Here is a 7,473-nt window from a genome sequence, read left to right as displayed (position 1 = left end):
CATGCTAGAGACCCCATAGTAGAGGAGGGGAGGAAAGTGTTGAATGGCTGCCACTAGAAGTGAAAAGCCTCAGAAAACTCTGCACATAATGGGGAAGAGTAACAGCTATTAGTATCCTTAGAGGATACTTTTGCAGAATAAACCTCCTTGCCTCATTTTATTGGTGAGAGGACCCAGACCATGGCATACACTCTCCAGCTTATGTCACCAATGGAGCAGGGTGCAGAGACTCACTTTTAAGGTTCTGGACTGCAGTGTTCATTGTCTTCAGCAGTAGTAGATTGAGTTCTGTGGCAAAAAGACAGAGATGACAAAGAGGGGAGAGTTGAGCTCTAATTGCAACCACTATCCCCATGGCCTTTGCCTTCTTACTGGATGGCTCTGGCTCTGTAGCCCATCACTCTCAGCAACATTCCTAAGGGTCCTGTACTTTACTTGGAATCAAGGAATTAGCGCTTCCCCTCCATTTCTCAGGCCTCTTGAGGGATCAGTCACTGATAGACACAACCTCTGTGGAACCTCATGTGCTACACGTTTGTAGAAAGAATAGTGCTCTCTCATCCATGCTAGCTCAGACTCTAGCTCCATGAAGCTAATCCAAGACCCATCCCTGAGCCAGGACCCTCAATAAGCTTTCAGGAAGGGGTGAGGAGTATAAAGATGATGCCAGAGAGGCCAGAGGCTCCTGGACACCGGGGACCAGGCTGGGAGTACAATGGGGTCTACTTCCAGCCATGCAGCTTGGTGCTGTGACGATCCATTTCCTGTACCCGTGGAAGGTATTTTCCAAACTGAAATGAAATGATAAGACTCATCATCTGAGTGAGGCCAGCTTTGAGGGCTGGGTGGCTGAAGAAGGAAGCAGGTGGTGATGGATGAGGAGTGGCTGGTGCTTCTGTCTTCTTAGCCCTGGGCATATAACTAAGGATGCAAACTTGTGGGCTACTTCTGCACAAGGCTCAAGTGGTCTGAGTCAATGTGGGGCCTTTGTTGACCTCCTATGTAGAGAGTTGGGCTAAGACAATGAAGCCCAGTGACACTCTCTCTTTCCATCTGTGCCTGATGGGAGCCACTTTGAGTATATGTGGTGTGGTTCATGTCACCTACCCATTCTGACATAACATCCTCCCAGGTCCCAGGTCATTTGAGTTTCCCATAGGCTTTTTAATTGAAATTATTGGTCAGGGGCATGGTGGATACTTGCATAGTGAAATAGACAAAGGCTGAGTGGCCAAGGAACTGGGTAAGGTTATCCAGGGGCAGGGCTGGCTGGGGAAGATGGGACCACCCTTGAATATCCCCCTTCCAACATTTCTAGACAGAGTTCTCAGGTCCATCATCCCAGGAGTGTCTGAAAGGACCCCTAGCTTGCCCAAACCTGTATGGGAACCAGGTGAGAAAAGTCTAATCTTGGCAATTAATGATGAAGAATACAGATAGTGCCCTGGGACTCATTACACTGGATGTCAACACCTGAAATGTCTTGAATGTCACTCCTCTGTTTATTTTGAGAAAATAAGATGCCAAGTGTCAAGGGGGCATCCAATATTGCAGAAATGACACTCTGTGTGGGGTTCTGATCCTTGGGGTTTGGAGAGAGAGGGGATACCAGTAGGTGCTGAGAACAGACCTCTGTGGCCTGGAGTAAGTGGCCAAACTTAATGAGTGAGGAAATGAAAGAAATGGGTTCTTTCTTACCAAAAGTTTTCTTAGTACACTCATTCTCAAATTCTTTTTGAGAAAGAGTTCTGTTTCCTCTGCATTGATGCTGTGTGTTGTTAAAGTTCTGGCAGTCTACATATATTCCACAGGACACTTTCCATGATGGTCCACACTTGTTGATGTCTGGAACACAACAGGACAAAAGGTCATCTCTCAAAGGTAGGAATTCCATTGTGAATTCACATGGCACTCACCTCCATCTTGATCTTTACACAAGGACTGAACTGACTCAGCTCCTCATTAGCTCTTGTAGGGTTAGGCTGAACTAGCACCAGTTGCTCCAGAAAGCTGGCTTACTGTTCTGTTCATCCCTGCTCTCTGACTGGATCTGCATGAACCTTGATTCAAACACTCTGCTGTGCCATATGGGGACTGGGAGGAGGTCTGCATCCCTGCTGCAGGCCTTTTGGGGTAGACAGAAAAAATGACTTGGTTCCAGAACATCCTCTTGGTTGCTGTTTGCATCATCAGGGACATGCATGTGAGCTCCAATCATTCCTGACTGTGAGTGACAGTGACACTGAAGGCTTCCCACGATGCTGAGGAAATGGAGGCAGTCATGGCTGGAGGATTGTCCAGAGTGATATTCATCATTTACAGCTGAGGTTAGGGCTAGGTGATCAGGCTCCTACCCATTGATCCCCTCCACCTCCACTTTAGTCATAGCAGCCCTAGTACATCCCACAATCTTCATCAGGCACTCCCCCAGCTCTCAATGTTAAGACTTCTCGAGATGCCCCAGGAGGTCTCTAAGGGAGACTTGTTCTCTCCACTTCTGTAGAAATCTCATTTTATCAGAGCCTGTTATACATGGGAAAGAGGAAGCAGCTCATAGCTGAGTCACTGCAGGTGTTCTCTGGCATTTTACATCTCCCTGTTCCTAAACTTAGGAGGAAAGGTGCCCATGAGCCAGGTCCCCCTGGAATAGGTCAGGGAACCATAGAGCAAGTGCTGGACACCAATGCTAAGAACAACAACAACTTAGTAAAAATGCAGGAATAGGATATTTGGCCCTAGTACATGTATGAGCTCTTTCCAGCCAGGGGGCCAAAGACGTTTAGAGCCTGGAAGGACTCACAGGGTCATGATCAGCCAGGGAAGACAACTGGTCTTCCCCAGGTCAGAGTTTCTTATCCAGACTCTTGACGTTCCCTTCTAAGGCCCCAGGTCCAGGTTGTGGGTAGTATTAACATAAGGATATGAATGGAAGGGGGAGGGATGCACAGCTGAGGAATTCCTGTTCGACCCCCATCTAAGCACTGAGACTTCCTCCTCTCAGATGATGGCAATGGCTGGAGACCCATATTAAAGGCTGAGGGATAGGGAGGTGTGGAGTGGAGACATATGAGAATGAGTACTGGAAGGGGAAGACATGAGGATAGGAAATCCCTTAACCTGACAAGTGTGCATCCAGGAATCCAGTTACAGCAGCAGCCAGATTTCATCTCCATGTTCAAGAGTCTGCATATCTTCCTGAGACACACACATGTAAGTGCACAAAGGAATCTTTCAGATACTTTCAGGGTCAAGTAAGGGCTGTGCAGTAATCACAACATCTTTTTTTTTTCTTTGATAAAATTTACTTTCTCCCAAATTTTAAATAATACATGGATACTTAGAAAACAGAGAAAAAGTTAAAAAAAAAGGGGGGGGAGAAATCACCCAGAAGTCTAGTATCCTAGAATATTGTAGGTATTTTTTTTTTTACTCATTGTTTCAAATAGGCTAGGAATAATTTATTTTATTACCAATAACTCAGACTATTTTGAGTAGATGAAGAGTATTTTTTGATGCAAAATCATATAATTTTCTTTTCTCTCATTTTTAAAAAATTGCAGTAAAATGCCCATAACAAAAGTTTTCATCTTAACTTTATGTTGAATAATTTCCTTTTGTGGTTCTATTTTGTTGAAGAATTAAAACTCCTTGGTTTTAGGCATGGTCTGTTTCTACTACCTTATTAGTTTTAAAACTTTGGATGTCACTTAATCTCTTTGAGCCTGAATTTGCTAATTACAAAAATCAGGCTACCTTAAAATCATAAAATTCATAGAAAAAACCATACTGTATAAGCTCCTTGACATTGGTCTTGGCAATAACTTTTTTTTTTGGATTTGACAGCAAAAGCAAAGCAACAAAAGCAAACTAGAGAGGTGGGACTCCATCAAACTACACAGCTCTGTACAGCAAAATGAAGTGAAATCACTCAGTTGTGTCCCCCTCCTTGGACTATACAGTCCATGGAATTCTCCAGGCTAGAATACTGGAGTGGGTAGCTGTTCCCTTCTCCAGGGGATCTTCCCCACCCAAGGATCGAACCCAGGTCTCCCACATTGCAGGCAGATTCTTTACCAGCTGAGTCACAAGGGAGGCCCAAGAGTTTTGGAGTGGGTAGCCTATCCCTTCTCCAGAGGATCTTTCTGACCCAGGAATTGAACTGGGGTCTCTTGCATTGCAGGCAGATTCTTTACCAACTGAGCTACCAGGAAAGACTGTATAGCAAAGCAATCTATCAAAAAAATGAAAAGAAAATCTACAACATCAGATAATAATTTACAAATCATATACATAATGGATTAATATCCAAAATATCTAAAGAACTCATACAACTCAACAGCAAAAAATGAACCAAAGTGATTAAGTAAAAAGTGGGTAGATGATCTGAATAGACATTTTTCCAAAGAAGACTACCAAATGACCAACAAGTACATGAAAAGGTGTTCAACATCACCAATCAATGAAATGGAAATCAAAACCAGAATCAGATATCACCTCACACTTGTTAGAATAACTATTATCAAAAAGACAAGAAAGAACAAGTGTTAGTGATGATGTGGAGGAAAGGACTTTTTCCCATTGTTGGTATCAATTAAATTTGCAGTCCCTCTGGAACTGCCCACTTCCTTCATGCTTTCTTGTTGGGAGCCATTCTGGATCTACTGCCGGATGACAAAGTCACGGCACCACTCAAGAAGAAATTGCAAAGCGGTTTCTCTCCAGGATTGGAACCTTCATTCCTTCCTGTTTCTATGCCTTTGTTGTGGCTAGCTGTGTTTCTTTCTTTGTTGGCATGATTTAAAGGGGCTTCTGTAGTGATTTCACGAGAGTTTAGGGAAAAGAAAAATGATGCTCTGTCCCAAAGAAATATTCCCAAAATGATTAAACCTACTGAGGCCCCTGGCTGATGGGTCTCTAACACTCAGCCAGGGAATAAGGCCATGTTCATTTAAAAAACAAGCCCTAAGCCTATTGTGACCTGGCCTCATGAGGAGATTATTATTGTTGACTGAAAACTTGGATCATGTATTAAGAAAAATTACAGAAACTAAGCCAATTGTCTTTTCTCATAAAGATTGGGACGCTAGAGATATTTGTGCCCCCCAGAACCTGAACACAGACAAAAGGAAATATGTGAGTCCTATTGCAGGTGGTTTCAGGGTAGACTGTAAAAGATTTGTTTTTGCCAGAAATAGTCTTGTGATAGTGGGTAGACGGTAAACAGACCCCCACAGACAATGGCTGTACTGTGAGAGATTCTTGACCTTAGACCCCGCTGTAGTGCTTATTCCCTGAAGCAAGACTCTGTGTTTGCTGAAGTAGATAGAACAATATGATTTATGACATCATGGATCATGTTTTTAGTAAAATAAGAATAGATTTCGGGGTAAAAATGTAACTGAAATGTAACAAAAGACCAGGAAAGAACCTTTACATCTTAGAATCAAGAGATAAATCATCTGAATAGGAAAATATTGCAAAAGAATCATTACAAAGGTTACTGACCTAAAACATGTGCTGTATAAGCAGAAACTTAGAGCAATAAAGGAAGGATCATCTCTGAACCTTCAAAAGACTCTGTGTCTTTCTTTCTTTCTTTTTGCCGACGCTGTTCATCCCTTGGGTACCCCTGGACCAGCTGGAGCAGGACTCCAGCACTTTCTTAAAGTGTCTCCTTTCTTATTCTCAACAAAGTGCTACTGTGCTGCCCTCAGGGCTGAATGCTATAGATGTACCACAGCCTCTCCCCAAATCTGTCTGAGCATTTCCACCACCCTGAGGCTCTGTACCATGGCAACTCTTCAAGGGGCTGGTGAAGCTGTCCTCAGATGCAGAACTGAATCCTGGAATGCAGCGGCAGGCATCAGTGTTGACACATGGAGGGTTTGGAGGGCACCACCAAGCGCAGGCTGTGAGGGAAGAAGCAGTGGGGATGGAGACTTAGTCAAAAGGTCAAGGAATGAACAAAATCTGCTTCAAGCTGGTGATATAGTAGTAGAGGAAGGGAAGGAATGGATGGGGTGACTTCCATTGGAAGTTATTGTTGTTTAGTCACTAAGTCATGTCTGACTCTTTGTGACCCCATGGACTTTAGCCCATCAGACTCCATGGGATTCTCCTGGCAAGAATGACAGAGTGAGTCACCATTTTCCTCCTCCAGGGGATCTTCTTGATTCAGGAATTAAACCTGTGTCTCTTGCATTGGCAGGTACATTCTTTACCACTGAGTCACCTGGAAAGCCCTCTCTTGGAATAGGAAGAGACAAAAACTTCTGGGCATGTTGGGGTGGGGAGGAATAGCTTCTCTTACATTCATAAAACTGTGTCTGAACCTTACATTCAGGATAAGCCTACTTTCTTCTTCTTTTGTTGGTAAGAAGACACAGACCCCAGCATATGCTCCACAGCTTATGTCACTAATGGGGCTGGCTGAACAAACTTACGTTTCTTGTTCAATGATGTGGATTCCAATGGCAAAAACAGCAGAATCAAGAATCCTGGGGCAGAAAAACAGAAAGATGACAGAGTAGAGTCACACTCAGTTTCAGCTCCTGTCCCCATAGCCTTTGCCTCCTGGGGATGTGGTTCTGGGCCCTGTATCCTTCAGCTTTCCAGTGGCATATCATATTCTCCTGTACTGTACTCAGAATCAAGAACTCAGCCTTTCACCTCCAAGCCTCGGATCTCCTTGAGGAGTCAGTCAGCAATGGACACAGTCCTCATGGAAAATCAGGTGCTACAGGTAAAGGACAGGTAATACATAGACCAACAGCTGATGTCAGCAACACATCTTTGAAATTCCAACCTCTTCCAGTGAAAGTGTTAAATTGTGGAGGACAAAGCTCTTTAGATTGGTGTACCTAGGTTCTTTGTTCTCTGACAATGGCAGAAGTCTGCTCTGAAGATTTCTCTTTCAGGATCTCTCCTCACGTTTAACATACATGACACAGATGAGTAGGGTAGTAGAAGTGAAACAGCCCTGAGTTGAAACCCTAGCTCACAATTACATCAGCAGGGTATGGAGCCCTGGAATCAGGAGACAGGGAGTTTAGAGTATGTGAGAGTAAGAACTAAGGCAACTTCTAAGGTAGAAGAACTAAGGTAGAGTCACTATCACCTTGTTAAATGGCCTCTCCACATATAAAATGAATAACTTCTATGAAACTGAAAGAGTTAATGGCTCAGTCATGTCTGACTCTTTGTGACCCCAAGGACTGTAGCCCACCAGTTAATTCCTCTGTCCATGGAATTCTCCAGGCAAGAATACTGGAGTAGGTAGCCATTCCTTTCTCCAGGGTATCTTCCCCATCCAGGAATCAAATCTGGGTCTCTTGCATTTCAGCAGATTCTTTACCATCTGAGCCACCAGGGAAGTCAAATGACTTCTATGGTTCCTTCCAAGTGAACTCCTGGTCCTGCTATAGTGTATCGAGAGCACAGCCTTTTTTCTTGATCTCCCAGTTTGGTCTGAGA

General features: G+C 43.8%; 1 pseudogene across 1 annotated transcript in view; it reads left to right on the top strand.

Moving 5' to 3' along the window:
* Positions 1–734: 734 nt before the first annotated feature.
* The window catches only part of LOC145510836 (olfactory receptor 7A40-like), a 28,342-nt pseudogene continuing 21,603 nt past the window's right edge, over positions 735–7,473 (top strand). The window contains exon 1 of the transcript XR_014057279.1: positions 735–779. The product of XR_014057279.1 is annotated as an olfactory receptor 7A40-like (transcript). The remainder of the gene's footprint in view (positions 780–7,473) is intronic.

This window comes from Giraffa tippelskirchi, chromosome 6, assembly GCF_054371585.1.
Source record: "Giraffa tippelskirchi isolate mGirTip1 chromosome 6, T2T-mGirTip1v1.2.pri, whole genome shotgun sequence".
Classification (NCBI taxonomy): domain Eukaryota; kingdom Metazoa; phylum Chordata; class Mammalia; order Artiodactyla; family Giraffidae; genus Giraffa; species Giraffa tippelskirchi.
This window is presented reverse-complemented; position numbering and strand designations above follow the sequence as displayed.